This window comes from Pinus tabuliformis, chromosome 6, assembly GCF_031772625.1.
Source record: "Pinus tabuliformis cultivar Carrire ecotype Pingquan chromosome 6, CPIR1, whole genome shotgun sequence".
NCBI lineage: Eukaryota > Viridiplantae > Streptophyta > Pinopsida > Pinales > Pinaceae > Pinus > Pinus tabuliformis.
The window spans coordinates 1,668,455,600-1,668,476,543 of NC_142292.1; the positions used below are offsets into that span (position 1 = coordinate 1,668,455,600).

General features: G+C 38.4%; 1 pseudogene; it reads left to right on the forward strand.

Moving 5' to 3' along the window:
* The first annotated feature begins 1,243 nt into the window (after positions 1–1,243).
* Positions 1,244–5,704, forward strand: LOC149265358 (polycomb group protein FIE1 pseudogene; annotated as a pseudogene).
* Positions 5,705–20,944: the final 15,240 nt, after the last annotated feature.

A 20,944-nucleotide genomic window follows, 5' to 3' on the forward strand; every position in this document is an offset into this window, starting at 1 on the left:
TTATTTATGAAAATAATGGAAATTAGGAGAAAAGGAAGGTGAAAGGTCACAGGTTTCATGTGAGGAGGAAAATGAAGGAAACTAATGGAAAATGAAGAAAATAGAGGCCTCATTAATAAAAAGGCTCTCGAGGATCAGTGGGCAAGACTTGGTCAGTTTAGAGTTGAAGCTCTCTCATTATTCTCTCTCTCTCTCATACTCTTGGACACTTAGAGTTTTTTGGAGCACTTTGGCATTGGAACAAGAAAGGCAAAGAAGGCAAGAGGAAGCAAGGATCAAGTAGGGAAAGGTAGGATCAAGTGGCTACAACAGGCTTCATTGCAGGTATCAACTTGCATGTGTATTTTCCTTGCTAGATTTGGCATGCATGGGATTGCATGTGTTTCTTTTCTACCGTGGCATGGGTTTTTCCATGTGTGACAATATTTTCAGCCTAGCCTTGCCATTTCCTGATAACTTTGATGAGACGGGTTCTCTAATGCGTTTTTTGGGGGATGGTCGGATTGGATTCAAAGCTAAGTGGGGTGGATCTCCGAATTGACAAACACATGGTGGTAGTGGTCCCTGAACCAGATTTAGGATGCACGAAGCCACTGGATTAGTAACCCCTGAACTGGACTGTGGGTTCGGTAAAGCGAGATTGTGTGCCTCAGTGGGCCTTGGAATCCTTAGCGGTGAACTGTAGGATATATAGTGAAGCCAACAGGTGTATTTTCTCTCCGTTGGGCCTAGTGATTTCAGGATGGAATGCACAGTAAAGCCTGGAGAGTATGTCTCGGTGTAGGGCCTAGTGATCCCTAGATCAAACTACAGATGCACGGTAAAGCCTAAGAGACTAGGAGGAACTCAAATTCCTCACGGTGTAGACGGAGAACTCCCGTGGCATTCACATTGATTGGTGTTTTTTTTATGTGTTCTATGAGTCCCACATTCATGCTTGGAATATGGCACAAGGGTGATTGGCTGAAGAGAGACTTGGCTCAGCCAATCTATGGTCGAGTGGAACGTGGTAGTCCCATCTGTTAACGCTCGAATTTGCCTCAGGCTGAGGAAGTCAAAACTCGAGGCAACATCATACCACGCTCAGCCTCGTAGCTAGCCCTACGAGGACAGGAGAGGGCTCTCTCCGGGTCTATCTCGGAAGACAAGTTTTCAAAGGGGCAATCGAGCCCTCCTAATTTAATTGCCAGGTTATCACATCCACATTGCAAACATCCTATTAGACAGACGGCTATATCTCATGATGGAAGTACCATTCTCTGCTGCTGTGACGATGGTAGTATGTGGCGCTGGGACGTGGCTCAGTAAAATCATCAATTTCTTGGTTCAAGGTGCATTGCATGCCCATTTTTATAAAGCTACACTTTACTGGACATTTGAAATTAGCATGCTCCCCAGGGCCTTGTGTTCATAAAGATGCCTTCAAAGACAGCCAGTTGTTATTATCATCTTAATGGAGTCAAAGGAATCTTCTCAGACGTCAGTGGGACATCATCACTGCCAGTTCTAATGCATGTATTCAAAATAGATAATGTATGTTGTCATGGAGTAAAGTGGAAATGGACACAGTATTTTCAGGAAAATGGTCTATTCGCATCAGATAGTTGATGGCCGCATTGAGTTGTTTATATATAAGTCGTTGTTTTATGATAGAACCTTCTTCAGATGAATTAAAGGTATCAGTATATGTATGATGTGGTGATAAGCACATGGAAAATGTAACGTGGCAATCGTTGCAATATGTGGGCATTCGATTCATATAAAAGAGCATATGTGGCAGTTTGACCCATATTTTAGCATTAAAATATTGGGGACCTCTTCCCAATTTCTGTAAAGTGGCAAAGCGTATCTCTAGAAATTTGAGAGCAGTTGCAAAGTGGCATTCAAAGGTTCGATTGCCTATTTCTGTCTTTAGTTAGTCTATGCTCCAGGATTAGTTTTCATGGGTCATTAGAAATCCTCAAGCTGGAATAATGGAAGGCTTTTCTATCTTTAGAGCAGATGGATGATTCTTTTCTATCTTCATGGCTTCAGGTGAAACAACACCCTTGTTTTGGGTCGTTCTGTTTTCTTCTAGTATAGTTTATTTATTGTATGGCAAATGATTTGTAAGGGTTGGGAGGAGAATTTTGAGAGGTGCGTGGAGAAGAACAAAATTTCATTGTACAGTGTTTGACAGAGATTAATTGAAGAGTACAGCTCTGATTTGTAAGATCCTTGTGGTGTGAAAGTTTAGCAAATGTATCTTTCTTTCTGTTTCAATGTCTTTTGTAATGTTTCATAGTTCATTCATAATCGTTTCTAAATGAATACTTTTAAGTGAGAAAGGCAGAATTCAATTTATTTGCTCTGTCTTGAGGAAGTGTTCATATTTAATGTTTTCTTCTGTTTGATAAGGATCCATCACACATGCCCTTGTCGACTTCTCAGCAGTCTTGCCATTCCGTTTAATCTCAATTTTATTGTTAAACTTCACTCCTACCTCGCCTTATGGATTAACCTGTGCCTTTGATTAAACCTCTGCTCTTGCTGTCTTTGCCCATGCAGCCCAGAAAACCCAAACATTTATTTAAAACCTCATTTCATATCTCTTTACTAGCCTAAAATCAGTATTCTTTATCGGTCATCTCAGCCCCTTTGAAAACTTGTCTGCCGAGATAGACCCGGAGAGAGCCCTCTCCTGTCCTCGTAGGGCTAGCTACGAGGCTGAGCGTGGTTTGATGTTGCCTTGAGTTTTGCCTTCTTCAGCCTGAGGAAAATTCGAGCGTTAACATAGTGGCGACCATACTGGGGAAGATGGTTTGCTGTTGATGTGACATTCGACTTGTAGATTGTCTTGCTCCAGTACATGAAATCAAGTTGCAGATCTGATGCTGATGGTGGACAACATTCAGACACATATGCAGGCTGAAACATTCACCTGGTGACTCCAACTCGATCCAGACAGTCCAGTGCTCGCTGATCCATTTATGCAATGGTAGGGTATGTGGCAAACCCTGCACTGTGTGAAGCTGTAAAAGAAGTAAGAAATCAGTTAGCAGATTTTGAAATTAATGAAGATTTTTTCAGTGCCTTGCTTCAATGTTTGAAATCTCCGAAGTTCCCTCTTGAAGCTAAAACTGGTTTCTGCGAGTTAATTGTTGAAAAACTTGAGAAGGAGATTCAGTATTTGAATGAGCAGATCCAGTCATATGATTTCCAAGACCCTAAAAAGTTCTTGGAAATCCTTCCTCCTTCGAAACAAGAAATAATAGAATTGCCTACAGATGTTTGCATTGACAGTGTGCAGCTGGAAATATGTATTGCGGAGTTGGGGCAACCAACAGAGTCTGGCTTCTGCGATCCAATGTCAACTTACATGGAAATGTTTTTCAGTTTGACTGACAAATCAAGCTGTCTTATACATAGCTAGATTCATTACGTGCATGAAGGGCTGCCAGCAATTGCATCTGTGATCTGGTTGAAGCACTCTCAAGCGACATCATCCTCAGGTTTACTTGAATGGTTAATCTGTCATTTCATTATTACCTGATCTATTGTTTTTTCAGCAAAGTAGGGTAGATTTTGTAAATAAATAAGCAGCCAAAAAGAAGCATTTCGTTTTGAGTTTCATTACAGTTTTAGTGTGAAGTTTGCTGAGCAAGTGTTTCAATTATTTCAGTCAAATTTCAGTCCATAAATATGTCAAAGTCTGTGTTGGTTGTCGAAATGATGAATCCATTGCCCAATGGATGGAGGCATTATCTGCTCTCCCAAAGCTCTGCGGTTCTTGGCACCTCCAAAAAGCGGCAGCTGCCATCCCCATTGGAGCCAATGTTAGACTCCGTCTTGTCAACTCGCTGCAGTCAAATGCACCAAGGTTCATTTCTCGTCATTCGCAGTCATTGATGTTACTGTGGTCCAGAAAAGAGTCATTTTACTTCTTGAGTCCAGGGTTTTGTCTCCAGAAATGTGAAATAACGCTTGCAGGCCAGAGGGAGGTTGAATAAGTCTCTTACTTCAAGAGTTTATCATCAGTAATACTCGAAAATGATCCTTTTCCAAAAAAACTCTGTTTTGGAGAAGAAATCGACAAATTTGTTTTTGTAATAAATTTGCATTTTAAAGCCTTCCATCTATGTAAACAGGAGGACTTATCATAAGTATTGAAAGTTGCATAAATAAGATGGCATATTCTTGATTCTGCTGAAGCTGGAGATCTACAGGATAATGCTGCAGCCATGTCAGATGTTGGAAGGACAGAACTAAGAAGAACTCCACCGATTAGAACCGATTAGAAGAACACCACGATTGCTCCCCTGCAATTATTCATAAAGATGTCAAGCCTACCAATATCTTGGTGGATCAATTTTTAGGTGCGACGTGTTGGACTTGGCGCACGACGCATTAGGGGCGCGCGGCGCATCAGGCACAAAAACACAGTGTAAAATTACACGCATCAGGGGCGCTACCCACACAGCAACAGAGCTCAGAAATTTGTTGCTCTTGCATCCAATCCCATGCCCATACGCTTCAATTGCAAGCGCGCCATCATCATCAATATCAGTTATAGGCTCTTCAAAGCATTCACGCAGGCATCATAGATCCAGTAGTATCGAATCGACAGAGTCTTCTGCTGTAAGAAAACGACAATCTGGAATTTTGAATCAGTGGGCTGCACGCCAAGCTCAGGAGATGATAATCACTATGGAAAGACAGGCCCGAGAATTAGAGTTTCTATCTCTTGCTGGTTTGTATAGTGTGTCAACTAGGGCGGCGTCCTCACTTGTGCAGATATGGTGGCAATCCGTAATGATTTAGAAGTGTTATAATGGCTGTGATATTCGTAGACCTGTAAAGGTGACCATTTACCAATGCTTGGAGCGAGGCGCTATTTCTGTTTTGCAGGCATCTGTTGACGATGATAAGGATGAATCATTTTACACATTAAGTTGGGCATGCGATGTGAATGGTTCACCATTATTAGTTGCAGGTGGTCACAATGGTATAATTCGAGTGCTTGATGTTGCAAATGAAAGGGTCCATAAGAGTTTCGTTGGCCATGGAGATTCTGTGAATGAAATAAGGACCCAAGCATTGAAACCTTCCCTTATTTTATCTGCTAGCAAAGATGAATCTGTACGACTCTGGAATGTTCAAACTGGAATATGCATTTTGATATTTGTTGGAGCTGGGGGACATCGCAATGAAGTTCTCAGTGTAGATTTCCATCCTTCAGATGTATATCGTATTGCAAGTTGTGGCATGGACAACACCGTCAAGATCTGGTCTATGAAAGAGTTTTGGACCTATGTTGAGAAGTCATTTACCTGGACGGATTTGCCATCGAAATTCCCCACGAAGTATGTGCAGTTTCCTGTTTTTATTGCTGCAGTGCATTCAAACTATGTGGATTGCACTAGATGGCTTGGCAGTTTCATCCTATCAAAGAGTGTGGACATCCTGCAGAAGTATCCAGTGCCAGAATGTGACATTTGGTTTATCAAGTTTTCATGCGATTTCCACTATAATTCTATGGCAGTTGGCAAGGGAAGGAAAAGTTTATGTTTGGGAATTACAGTCGAGCCCTCCTAATTTAATTGCCAGGTTATCACATCCACATTGCAAACATCCTATTAGAAAGACGGCTATATCTCATGATGGAAGTACCATTCTCTGCTGCTGTGACGATGGTAGTATGTGGCGCTGGGACGTGGCTCAGTAAAATCATCAAGTTCTTGGTTCAATGTGCATTGCATGCCCATTTTTATAAAGCTACACTTTACTAGACATTTGAAATTAGCATGCTCCCCAGGGCCTTGTGTTCATAAAGATGCCTTCAAAGACAGCCAGTTGTATTATCATCTTAATGGAGTCAAAGGAATCTTCTCAGACGTCATTGGGACATCATCACTGCCAGTTCTAATGCATGTATTCAAAACAGATAGTGTATGTTGTCATGGAGTAAAGTGGAAATGAACACAGTATTTTCAGGAAAATGGTCTATTCGCATCAGATAGTTGATGGCCGCATTGAGTTGTTTATATATAAGTCGTTGTTTTATGATAGAACCTTCTTCAAATGAATTAAAGGTATTAGTATATGTATGATGTGGTGATAAGCACATGGAAAATGTAACGTGGCAATCGTTGCAATATGTGGGCATTCGATTCATCTAAAAGAGCATATGTGGCAGTTTGACCCATATTTTATCATTAAAATATTGGGGACCTCTTCCCAATTTCTGTAAAGTGGCAAAGCGTATCTCCAGAAATTTGAGAGCAGTTGCAAAGTGGCATTCAAAGGTTCGATTGCCTATTTCTGTCTTTAGTTAGTCTATGCTCCAGGATTAGTTTTCATGGGTCATTAGAAATCCTCAAGCTGGAATAATGGAAGGCTTTTCTATCTTTAGAGCAGATGGAGGATTCTTTTCTATCTTCATGGCTTCAGGTGAAACAATGCCCTTATTTTGGGTCATTCTGTTTTTGTCTAGTATAGTTTATTTATTGTATGGCAAATGATTTGTAAGGGGTTGGGAGAAAAAATTCTGAGAGGTGCGTGGAGGAAAACATAGCATTTCATTGTACAGTTGAATGACAGAGATTAATTAACTGGCTCAGCTCTGATCTGTAAGATTCTTGTGGTGTGGAAATTTAGCATATGTTTTTCTTCTGTTTCATATGTCTTTGTAATGTTTCCATTTCATTTCATAATCGTTTCTAAATGGATACTTTTAAGTGAGAAAGGCAGAATTCAATTTATTTGCTTTGTCTTGAGGAAGTGTTCATATTTAATGTTTTCTTCTGTTTGATAAGGATCCATCACACATGCCCTTGTCGACTTCTCAGCAGTCTTGCCATTCTGTTTAATCTCAATTTTATTGTTAAACTTCACTCCTACCTCGCCTTATGGATTAACCTGTGCCTTTTATTAAACCTCTGCTCTTGCTGTCTTTGCCCATGCAGCCCAGAAAACCCAAACATTTATTTAAAACCTCATTTCATATCTCTTTACTAGCCTAAAATCAGTATTCTTTATTGGTCATCTCAGCCCCTTTGAAAACTTGTTTGCCGAGATAGACCCGGAGAGAGCCCTCTCCTGTCCTCGTAGGGCTAGCTACGAGGCTGAGCGTGGTTTGATGTTGCCTTGAGTTTTTCCTTCTTCAGCCTGAGGCAAATTCGAGTGTTAACACCATCACCAGTTGGTTCATTGCATTATTAATGAAAATAATTCATTCCATTGATTTCCATGTGAAAATGTAATTATGTATATATGGATTTTGATGGCTGATATTTTTATTGTATTTCTATTCCTATTATGTTTTTATATGCACATTTACCCCGGAGCGTGTTACAAGTGGTATCAGAGCCAGGTTCAAACACTTGGACTAGATGGGCTCTATCATAGGTAAAATGAAGAACAAAGGTTAAATTTTAGACCTTTTTGTCATATCTGTTATAACTTTTCTTCTATGGAATATTAGAAGTAAAAAATTTGTCCATACTGAAGGTAAATCCCACTGATAATGTGGTAAAAATTTCAGATATTGGTTCACAAGGAATTATGATCCAAGGAAGATGACCTTCCTGAATGCACCTTTAAATAGGTCACGTTGGAATTTTTGCAATAACTTTTCTTCTGTAGGCTTTCAGAAGCTAAAAAATTGTCCACATTGAGGGGAAATACCACTTATTATGTGTTATAAATTTTAGATATTGGGTCGCAATATTTTAGGAGATATGAGGAGAGGGAGTCAAGCCTTCTGAATGCTCCTAAAATCAGGCCTCAAACAGGCCACGCTGACATTGTTGTTATAACGTTTATTCTAGGAACTCTCAGGAGTTGAAATTTTTTCTACAATGAGGGGAAATCCCACTGATATTGTGATAAAATTTCAGACATTTATTCGCTATATTTTAGGAGGTATGACCAGTGGAAGTCGATCTTGTTGGATACTCCTATAATTGTGCACCAAATATGATTGTGTTGGTATTTTTGTTATAACTTTTCATCTATGAAATATCAAAATCTGAAACTTGAACCATAGTGAGGGATAATTCCATTGATTATCTGGTTCAATTTCCATAACTTGTACTACTACAGTTTAGGATATATGCATTGGATCATTCGCTATACTAGTTTGCATGCAAAGTGTTTGATGAAATGCTTAAATGGTTCAATGATTAATTGCATACAAATTGTTTGATAAAATGCCCCAATGAGTATGTTTTTTGTGGTTGGGGATAGTATTGATGTGTAATAGTATTGCTGTAGTTGATATATTCTTACTTGTATGCAAATAGTTTGCTATATTAGTTTGCATGTAAAGTGTTTGAAGAAATTTTTACATGCAAATGTAATAGTATAGTAGTTGTTTGAAGAAAATGTAAAAGTATGGTAATTGTTTGAAGAAAATGTTATTTTTTTTAGATGTGTTGTGGAAACCAACAACCCCCCTCCTTATTTAGTATTAGCAATAACACTAGATAAGTGGGGACCCTTAGTAAAAAATTCAAAAAATTCAATTAAGGCTCATATATTTTACTCCTTAAGAAACATTGCATCGCGCGAAGAATGATAGGACATTTCCTTATGAGTAAAAATGATAAACTGCGAGAGTGCGACGCAAATTTCATCGCATCGCATGCATTAAGAAATGCTCACATTGGAAAACCTTAAAAAAATCGCCGATATCCGATATCGCATATCGCAATGTCACATGAAAAACACATAACCATTTAACGATTGTAACGATCTACGATTTTGCGATAGCGCGATACTGCGATCCGCGATCTTGCGATAGCGCGATCGAGCAACCTTGCGATAACACATCTTAATGAAATTTGCGGTAATGCAATATTGCGATGCGAATCGCAGAAACATTCCATCGCAGATTTTCCCCGGCTCAACATTCAAGAAAAGCTTTCCATAAACCAAGAACTGGATACGTGCTTTAATGATAATTAATGAATTATACGTCAGTTGTTAATGAAAGACGGTTTTTGTGTTTTTCGAAGAGTCAGGTTACGTCAGGTGGCATGTTTTTGTACATCCATAGAGCTTAAAGCTTTCTTTTCGATTTTTATTATCATTACTCTCTCCTCATGTGTGAACTGCAGGAACGAAAAACAGAAGTAACACATAGCAATGTGTAGGAAGCCATGAAGGAAAAGGGTAAAGCTCCAATGCTCAGAGACAGAGAAAAGAAGCCCTCATAAATGGATACCGCATGCAACAGAGCCGCAGATTCATAGAACGTTGCTGATCTATCCGTTACAGATATTTCATTCACAGCCATGGTTGAATGAATAGTTGAACAATGCTGATATCAACAGGTGGTTTAACGCTCAAGGTCAGAAGCTCACGAAAGCAGTATTTTTACAAATTTTGAAGCTTATACCCGGTGAAGGAAAAGGCACTAAAGGCAAAAAACGCATCAGAGAGGCCCGGATCAAAGAACGGAGGCAGTTTCCGATGCGCGATTAGCGCCTAGCGCTAATCACGCATCACTGAGAAAATTGCTCAAAAAGCAAAGCCTCTAACTGCTCAGTCACTTGTAAGCCCGGAAAACGCAAGAAAGCAATGGTAAAGAACAAACTAGAAACATAAAGCTGAAAGAAAAGGCAGAAGCAATTCGAGGATTAACCAAGTGGAACTTGGATTATTACTGGGCATACACAGTAAATCCACATAGCCAGAGGATGACTCTCGAGTATATCATCGATTTTGCTGAAAAGATGGTGCCAACTCTTACCATTTCTGTTTGCTTAGCTCAACCAAAAGCGGAAGATAGTCAGCCGACTCTACCCAGGCTAATATTGAATGCTCGCAACATTAAGGAGAAAATGTAGAAATAGTTAGATATTAGATTTAATTTTTAGAAATAGTTTTGCTTAGAAAAAGGGCGGTCATTTAAACCGTATCCTGAATCTGTGTAATTAAGTTATTTAGTTAGTAGTATTTAAACCCTTCTCATGCATTTAGAGAAGGGTCCAGAAATTTATCAAAAACTTGTCCTCATAACATGCACTTTTGCACCCTCAGAGGAGGTTTTGGTGAATGAATGGATCAAGATTTGTTGATGTTTGCATTTGATATCTGCTACTGATGTTGCACTTCTATACTCTTAGTGGATGTTAGAGCAAAGAGAGATAAATCATTGTTGCTTGAAGCTTATGAGTAGGACTAGTAATAAATGGTACTTTTATTTCTTGACCATTTCTGCTTATATGTTAGAGTGATATACAGTTTTTAGTTGTTTGTGTATTATTGCATGATTGCTTGAGTTATCATTTGGCACTTTTGTACGGTGATAGCTATTTATTTATGCCTAATGTATGAATAGCTCATTATGCGATATGCTTTTCACAACTGTTTCGTCTAACTTTTTATGCGAAGTGGTTCATCTTGATTGATTTCCTTTCTTATAATCGCCGAATGATCTTTATTACCATTTGTTATTTGAAATCTCTTTAGATCGCTTAATAGAAGAATTACATCCTGGGTTAGTATAGATTTAGATGTGTTGTTTATTAGATTACAATAGCATAAAATTAGACTAAAATTTGAATTAGAATATCTTAGATAGGAACTGTTAGATCAGAAACATCAAATTCTACACACACACACTCATAGATTGGGAAACTGGTCCCATTATCCCCAGTCGGACCCGCTATACCAAGCGGATAAGGAGCTGCCAACCAAGGTCCGGACCGGGCGGGTATCCCCCTTGTTGTCGACCCGATTTTCGGGGCTTCAACATATTTGGCGCTAGAAGGAGGGCCTGAACTATGAATGGCAAGCAAATCCAAATCTGAATACCATTCTGAGAGTAGATCACCCTCATCATCTCCCCCGACTTCTCCATTACATTTAAATCCAGAGTCAGAAGTCGCTCGAGTATCAACCACTGCTACACACCCTGATATTTCAGAACAATCTACTGTTGAACTTCCTGAATTCGAATCCCTGATTCACAAACTTCAACGATTTTCCATTTCTCCTCAGACGTCTGATAAATCTCAAGGTAGCGTGACTTCGCAGTACAACCCTGCTCATCCTCTGACCAGGCTAAAGAGTGAAAATTTTGGCGTCCAGCCAACCGAATTACCTCTTCCCACCAAGAAAAGAGCGAGGAAATCACCTAAAGGGTCTGACAGTGAGACTCTTTCGTGAACATCGTCCATCTCAACTACTTCACCGCGAAGTCAACCATCCACTCCTCCACTCCAGATCATCATCCATCCATCCACTGGAACCCCCACAACCCCTCTTCAATCATCTACCATCGTAGTATCCTCATCCTCCCAGCCGCAGGGATCATCTTCTGCACTTTCCTCTGTTAGCAGTTCAACAATGGCCCAGTCTCCATGGAATAACCCTGGGGCAGTCTTCATGCCTGCACCCTTGAGTCAAATACTGGCCCATCCTGAGAAATGGCTGCCTAAATTCAATCCTGAGGCAGGCATGCTAGCAGAAGAGCATATAAAAACTTCATGCTTTCCATTAATCTCAATGGGGTTACTAATGAAGATGTTGTTGTTCGGCTTTTTCCCTATACACTGCAAGGAACAGCCAGGTCATGGTACTTTTCATTACCCTCCGGATCCATCACAAGTTGGGACATCTTCCAAGAGCAATTCCTAACCAAGTTTGGTGATGACAGGTCTACGGCAACATTAATCAATGATCTATCCAATCTTAAAGCCAAAACTAGAGAGCCTATCAAGGATTTCAATTTACGTTTCAACAAAATTCCTACTGCTTCCCAGCCCGGCGAAGAAGTACAATGTGAATGGTATATCACCGCTCTACCATCGAACATAGCAATCTTCGTGGACAGGGCCAATAAAACAACCTTAGCTGAGAACATGAAAGAAGCAATAACAATAGAGAAACGAATAATAGCCCTAGAAAAGAAATCCGCGATAGAGGAACGTAAATCCAAAAAAGTCACCTTCAAGGAAGACTCCAAGAAGAAACAAGCAAAAGATCCATTTGATTTGGAAGGATTGCAGAAAGTTCTAAAGACCATGTCCAATGAAATGGTCGACATAAAAAAGCAAGTAGCAGAAACTTCTTCAAAAAAGCCCTACAGAGCTTTTAAAAGAGGTCCTTCAACGGATTCAAAGCCACCCAATGCCATTTTTCTTTTTTAGGTGTCACCATGTACATTTGATGTTGTGCACATGTTGTGTAGGTGGTGCAGTGTACATATGGTATTGTGTACATGTTGTACATATTGTACTGGTGTACGTGTAGTATTGTGTGCATGTCATCCATGTTGTGTTATGGGCATGTGGTATTATGTATGTGCATCATGTAGTCATGGCATTGCATCATGTGTATTCGTTGTGTTGTAATTTGTGTAGGTACATGTATTGGGTGGTATTTCACATCGGTTATAGATGGATGCACTGTGTTGTACACTGGCTATAGGTGTATGCATTGTACGTCAGGTGTAGGTGCATGTATTGTATGGTGTTGTGTGTTAGGTGTGGTTGTATGTGTGTGATGCACACTATGCGTATGTGCACCTAGTAGAGGAGAAGGCACTGGGTGTTTGCTGGGTGTGGCAACCAATCCAGTCTCTATACAAAAGAACAAAGGTAGAACTAAGGATTGAGGAAAGGATGAGTATCATCATTTTATTTCAGTTTTATTATGCATGTGTTTTATGACTATGGTATATGATGATTATTTTGGATTTATGATTTTGGTTTATGATGGTTACATGTGATTTATGATCTATGATGGTTATGTTTGAACTAACTTGATGTGATATGTTTATATATGTTGATTTGGTCAAATATGTTAGTTTGACTTGTTGTGACAGGAAGCAAACATGATTGCAAATGTACCTTATTGGCACGCTACCAATGAGGTATGATGTGAATTAATTTCAATTTATTTTGAATCTAATGGAAGTTATGTTCTTGGTACAGGAAGCATGAACATGCCCACTTGGGTGGTTGAAATCGACTACAAGAATTAGCAGCAGCAACAAAGGAATTGAAACATGCAGTAGTATGTTGATAAAGCACTTCAGGAGCATGGCCATTGTGGGACACTAGTACTCAATAGTGTCCATTGATTTCCATGAGCATGATATCACCGATATGATGTGTTGAGGCAGGTATGTGCCTTGGTTTTTGTATCTTCCGATGTGAGGAAGCCTTGCCAAGGGATGGACTGCCTAGGATGGGGGTGCCAGTGGAACTTGGAAGGTGAGTGATTGCACAGAAGGGGTGACCGGATTCCCGAGGGACTATGTAGTAGAGAAGGGAAGGTCATGAATGGATTTGTTTTGGTCATTAGAATTGCCAGATGGAATCATACGCACATTGGGAGTGTGTCCTGGAACAATGAGTTGATAACTATTCGCTGAGAGGACAAGTGGCGCGAGATTATAGCACTGGACATTGGATGCAGATTTGACTTTGCAGTGGATTATGGACTTCCTGGGAAGGAGGTAGATCCTGGTATTACTTTGAGGGTGGAGGTGTGAACCTCTGGATTCCCTTGTTGCGGATGTAGGCATCGTATTATTTAATTTGTTGGTTGAGAAAATGTGCATATGTGAATGTGTGTATATGTGGTTATTGTAAATAACATAATGAGTTGTGTTATAAAGCTCCATTATGCAGTATGTTGTCATGTTGTCATGATGTTTTGATTTTGAGCAGATCTTTCATTATAAATACTAAAACGAGCTATGTTATAAAGATCCATGGGCAGTATGTTTTGTTTTCAGTAGTGATGTAGTTATAGGTGTCATTGAACATCGAGGACGGTGTTCCTTCAAGGGGGAGGGTTCTGTAACATCCCTAGTGAAAATTCCATGTAAAAATATATTAATACCACAGATGATGGGACACGTATTCCAAGATGAATGGTGGGCAAGACATCCTAGGGGGTGTTCATTTGGTTGTTTATGGCTAAGGAAATTGGTAAAGGCAATGGCTAAGGAATTAAAGAGGCAAAGAGGTATTTTGGCACATTTATTTATGAAAATAATGGAAATTAGGAGAAAAGGAAGGTGAAAGGTCACAGGTTGCACGTGAGGAGGAAAATGAAGGAAACTAATGGAAAATGAAGAAAATAGAGGCCTCATTAATAAAAAGGCTTTTGAGCATCAGTGGGCAAGACATGATCAGCTTAGATTTGGAGCTCTCTCATTATTATCTCTCTCTCATACTCTTGGACACTTGGAGTTTTTTGGGAGCACTTTGGCATTGGAGCAAGAAAGGAAAAGAAGGCAAGAGGATGCAAGGATCAAGTAGGGAAAGGCAGGATCAAGCGACTATAGGCTTCATTGCAGGTATCAACTTGCATGTGTATTTTCCTTGCTAGATTTGGCATGCATGGGATTGCATGTGTTTCTTTTCTACCATGGCATGGGTTTTTCCAGGTGTGACAATATTTTCAGCTTAGCCTTGCCATTTCCTGATAGCTTTGATGAGATAGGTTCTCTCATGCATTTTGTGGGGGATGGCCGGATTGGATTTGAAGCTGAGTGGGGTGCATCTCCGAATTGACAAACACATGGTGGTAGTGGTCCCTGAACCAGACTAAGGATGCACGAAGCCACTAACCTAGTAACCCCTGAACTAGACTATGGGTTTCGGTAAATCCAGATTGTGTGCCTCGGTGGGCCTAGGAATCCTTGCCAGTGAATGGTGGGATATACGGTAAAGCTAAGAGGTGTATTTTCTCTCCGTTGGGCCTAGTGATTCCGGGATGGAATGCACAGTAAAGCCTGGAGAGTATGTCTCGGTGTAGGGCCTAGTGATCCCTGGATCAGACTGTGGATGCACGGTAAAGCCTGAGAGACTAGGAGGCACTCAAATTCCTCACGGTGTAGGCGGAGAACTCTGGTGGCATCCACATTGATTGGTGTTTTTTTTATGTGTTCTATGAGTCCCACATTCATGCTTGGAATATGGCATGGGGGTGATTGGCTGAAGAGAGACTTGGCTCAGCCAATCTATGGTCGGGTGGAACGTGGTAGTCCCATCACCGGTTGGTTCATTGCATTATTAATGAAAAGAATTCATTCCCTTGATTTCCATGTGAAAATGTAATGATGTATATATGGATTTTGATGGCTGATATTTTTATTGTATTTATGTTCCTATTATGTTTTTATATGCACATTTACCCTGGAGGGTGTTACAACACCTCCCTATATATTTTTGGCAATTCAATGCTAATCATAAACTGGGGAGAAAGGGACCAAAGATGTCAAATCAGATTATTATACCACTGCTAGAAGAAGTTATTTGACTCAAAGATTCTTTTGACAACTATTCTATTTGTCATGTTTATAGGGAACACAACTTGCTAGCAGATAACTTATATAAGGTGTTCAAATGGCACTATGAAATTGGGTCATCAAGGAATTCAATGATCATGTACATTATGGGTTCTATCATAGTCCCTTCATAGAAGGGGGGGCCACAAGCATTGAAAAATCAAAGCTGAAGCTAGCATTTTGTCCATGGTATGAAAGTACTATGTGGGTTGTCAAGTTGGATAAATGACTTCCTTAGTATTAATTGGGTGCAGTAAAATGTAGTTTTGTAGAAACATAAATTTAATGCTACTCACAAAGAAAATATAATTGCAAAACTTATGTATTTATGTGCAATAGATGATATAGACGTAGTTTTATTCATCCTCTTAATATAGATGTGTTTTTTGAGTTTTGTCAATGAACGGTCTCGATGGTCGAAACTCAAAAGGTTTTAAGCCCATTGTATAAGACCTCATCGCGTTCGATTTTGGAATTAAGTCCCGTGCATTTTCCAACGCGATTACCATTAGATCTGACTCCTTCAAGCAGACAATCATGATTAACTGAGCTATTAACCCAGTTTTATAAATTTTCGTGTCCGTTTTTATAATTAAACTTCAACACTTGTTACCACGCGATGACCATTAGATATGTTGGATCTGCTGGGTCTGTCCGATCGGACGGCTATGATGGTTCTTCCAGGTTCTCATGATTTTTGTCAGGGTTCTCTCGTTCCGCCAATATTATCCGTCGATCTAGATGATCCGACGGTGTCGCTGCGTTACTCAATCGACTCCAGTTTCGATTAAAACTCTTCTTTGTTCGCTTATCGGTGGAATTATGTTATAACAGAGGTCTATCTTTGTTGTACTTATTTAAGGTTCATAGGAACTTTGTCCTTTACACTCGCACACGCATAATTCACAACTTACAGTAAAGAACAATACTTAAACCGTACACAGACACACAAAACTCAGATAACACGCAAATGTACAATAACACATATATTTCCATTATATACATAGTTCGATTACAGGCTAAGGCCTCACAGCCCGAACCACAAATTACCTTGCGACTACATTGTATCCTCTCTTCTTCTATTTCACACAACACAAACTCTCTTATATAGGAAATTACAAAGGGAGGGATCGTTTACGATCCATGAGTTTCTCCCACAATCGCTCAATCAAATCCCCTAAATCTCTCTATGGCAGATAATTACATTAAATCAAGCCTTATCAATTCCATCAATTTAGCTCTGTTTAAACAGAATTTGCCCCGGTTTACAATGATTGTCCACGTTTCCTCTTTCGTAGCTTTGAATTTGAATTTTGATTAAGGGTGGTCAGATGCTTCTACATCAAATCCATAAGCACAGTGTACTGCGTAATACATATCGATAGTTAGTGCATATTCAACATTGACAATCTCCCTCATTTCGATGCAATTGCACTTTCATTTCGGTGAGTTTTCTCAATTGTCGCTCTGCACACCCTTGTTTTCTCAATTGTCGCTTTCACATTCGCAACTATTGTTTTTTCTTGAATTCACTTTGATAAGTGTAATTTTCATGTTATTATTCTCCTAAAAAAAAAAAACACCTCTTGCCTATGGTTGGTCAACAAAGGAATGTTGGCACATGCCTTATGCTATAAATACCTTCCTTATCACCTTGACCTTCCCGATCTACCCTTTCTATATTATTAAATCCCTTGTCCATAGGTACATATGAAGCCCAAAGAGAATTATAAAGAAGTTTGAAAACCATGGGACATTCCCTCTCACCAACAAAAGGACCTAATTTGACATCCATCTGTAAATTCCAACCATGCTCATGAAATCTAGCCAAGAGACTAAGAACAATAACTTCATGCTTGGTTATCCTGAAGGCTCCACATACCATGGGGGGGCCTTTGAAATATTAACTCCTTTAAGAGGATCCTCCCAAAAATCCACAGGCTCCTCCAAATAATCCACTCGAAACTACATCCTCAAATTTGCATCCCTCCATGAACCAATGAAGAACTATCACATCCAAATCAATACAAAATTCATGCACATAATTATTTACACACTACATAATTTTTTAAACAAAATACTAAGGTATAAATAATTAGATATAAAGTTTATCTTTTATTATTTTTAAATAAAATATTATTTTCACTTTTTAGGTTAACAAATATAACATAAATTACCCAAGAGATGTATAATAGTTGGTGACAATGTGTTTTGTGAAGTGACTCCTTGTGTGAAGGTTGTCAATTCAAAAACTTTTTGGTACAAAAAATACAAACATGTTAAGGGTTGTTGCGACCCAGGCCAAGTGCGATCCCCAAGTGATTTTGACAACTTAACTGCCTCTAGTTGTGGTTTCTTAGCAAAAGGATAGTCCCGCAAGTCACAAAAACACTACCAAACGAAAAAAAATAAATATAACATAAATGGAAATATTGATGAATTACACATCTTGGGGAACTCTTCAGGATGGTACTTGGAGTAGCCAAAGACTAGTTCCGCAAGTCACAAACAAACTAACAAACAAACAAAATTTATAACATAAATTGAAATATTAACTAATTACACATTCCAATGAACTCTTTAGGATGACACCCAAAGTAAGTAGGTTGTAGCTTTTGACAACCTAAGCTAGTGGGAAATTGAATGAGGCTCAATAATCCACAAAAGAAACTATCCTAAATAATTACCCCATAATCTTTTACTTGTAATTTAAAGTACTCAGTTTTTTACACAATGGGAAAACTTATCATAACTCAGTTGCCAAACCAGTAATGAGGATAACCATCTCTAGTCACTCTCTGTGAATGCAAGTTGACTCATCACAGTTATTCAAGGAAAACCATGCTTCTTGGAATAACTTGTTGGTGGTCCGTAAGGAGGAAGGGTTTCACCCCTGCGAGATGCTAATAGATCTTGGGTCATTAACATGTTTCCTTACATTTAAAAAAGACAAATTCTTAGCCAAATAAAAATAATTTCAAAGTACTCATGCATTTTACTTATAATTCAAAGAAATCAATTACCCAAACTAATCCTCTATATAATTTTAATATAAATGTTTTTTCTTTCATTTCACATTTAACCCTAATATTTTCTATTTCTAATTAATTAATATTCTAATTTAAATGACATATTTGAAACTTAGAAAAATGAGACAATTGGAAATTTGTGCAAATGTAAATCTTAAGGTGTTGTATACAATATTTCTTATTTGTTTTATGTGTACGTTAAATATGCACCATTATAACTTATTACTCTGTGATTTTGGTAGAGTTTTTATTTTTTTCCATCTTTGTAAATTAAAGATTTATTTTTTAAATAACAAAATGTGTTTGTAAGGTTGAAAACAAACCATAATAAAAATAAAAATTATAATAAATATAAAATTATTAATTATTTTAAATCATTTTTATTATTTTAAAATTTCTAACATTTATTTTAAAAAAATATACATAATTTTTTTTTTTTTTTTTATATATCCCATATTAAAACAAAGATTCACAATGAATTTTTCTAAATAAAACTATTTTAAGTCACCAAACTTTATATTTAGCCACCTTGATCAATGAGTTACACGGTTAAAGAAAAATGATGTCAAAGACTTTTTCAATATATAAACCTTCATTGTGAGAAGATCACTTCATAAGATGACATATAAAAGCTCCACTGAAAGTAATGAGGTATTTTAGATGTAAATTAATATTTTATAAATGATAATTTCAAACCGTTTTTTTTTTTTTTTTTTTTTATAATTTTTTTAAGAGGTGTTTTATTTTTTTATTTTTATTTTTTTATAATTTTTTTTAAGAGGTGTTTTATTATTTAGTGTAAAAGATATAGCAGTGTCTATAAATAAATATAAGCATTTAAATATTGATTTAATATGGGATAAATTTTATAGTATTTACAAAATGAATTATTAGATTAATAAATAATAATAAAAAGATAGTATTGGTTCAATTAAAAAAGTAATGAAAATAAAAATGATTTAATTAATTTGTTATATTGTAATTTTGTTTTTAAATAATGAGTACATTTTATTAAGTTTGTACTTGAATGTGGCAAATATTCAGGGGATTTACATTTCAACTATATCAATGGGTATCAATTATTACATTTGCAGACTATCTAGCCATGCCTAGTTGTCATTACTAACAACAAAAAGTAGCAATACTCTTGTTATTCTACTAGTGTAAACACCACAAAACTGTGACAAAAGGGAAATGCGGTAGAAACTAGTCATTACAATTGTAGATTAGATTTTAGGATCAGTAAGGCAGTTTAAGTCAAATGCCAAGCTCGTTGTTTCTGTTGGGGTGTTTGGCTTGGCCATCTGCAGCTGGAGGTCCTCTATCATACTTCTCAATGCCCCAACCTCATCTATTTACTTCGATTTTCTATGGTGTCTAAATTCTCGCATGCCAAATCACTGATGCAACAATACCTGCAAGTCATACATTTCCACTCTCAATTTGGCATGCTCTCTGTTGCATTGTTCGCAGACAAAGGGGACTAGGGATGCAAAATTAGGATAAGCCCTTTCTATAGCCAAATTTTTGAAGTTTCTTCTCACCACCCAACCTAAGCGTGCTTTTCGATGATCCTAGGAACTGGTAGCTATGGAGAAAGAACGTCGTAGAGAAGAGACAGAAAAGAGAAGGAAGAGACTAGGGGTCTTAATTGATCCCCTAACAGAGTTGGAGGAATTCTCTTCACTCGTCAGGATTCTCTTCATAGAGCCAATTTTCCTGAAGAGGGAGGCATCACCTAGTCCAAACAGGAGAATCACACTAGACTCAGATGCACCCACCTTCACCACAAAGAAATTAAAAGCCATACCCTTACTACCTTTCGGCCAGACTTGTCGATAACCAACATAAGGGAGAAATTTAAATGGCCCCAAGGTGATTTAAAGTCTGTGAAATTTACTTCAACCATTGAAATTCCCTTCACTAAGCCAATTTTTCTTAAAGGGGAGGCACAACCTAGAACAAATAGAGGAGTCTCCCTAAGCTAATACACATCCACCTTCACCCTAGAGAGATTAAAAATCCATATCCTTACTAACTTCTAGTCGAACCTGTCAACAACCAACATAATGGAAAAAATTAAACAACCCTAAGTGATTTATAGAATTTAGCTCGCTGATACCTCGTGTAGAGATGAAATATGGAATATGAGCTGTCAGGATTCCAAGATGCCTCCATCGTCATCCTGGTGATGGAAGGGACTCCTTCCGCGCGCAGCCTGAACCTCAATCGATTAAGCGGTCTAATCTTTTCCAGAGGGAGAAAATGTAGCTCATCGGTTGAGAGAATTCACATGAGGAGCAATTGATGTCGCCTGGGATGAGCCTTGATCAGTGATGAAGGCACGAATTTTCCCACACTTACATGTAGATTCAACCAGATGAATGTCACGTGGGAACGACTAAGAACGCCCCGCATCATGATGAAAAGGGAGGGGATGATCATGTGCTTGGGTGGAGAGGTATTATGTTTTGATGTTGATGAATTGCAGAGTGGAGAGATGGAGGGGTAAGAGGAGTTCATGGGGGGGATAGGGGTAATGTTATTATGATTCCTTTTGGGAATGGAAATAGAAAGGGAATTTTAAATGAGAGCAAATTTCATGATAACCATTAGGGGATAG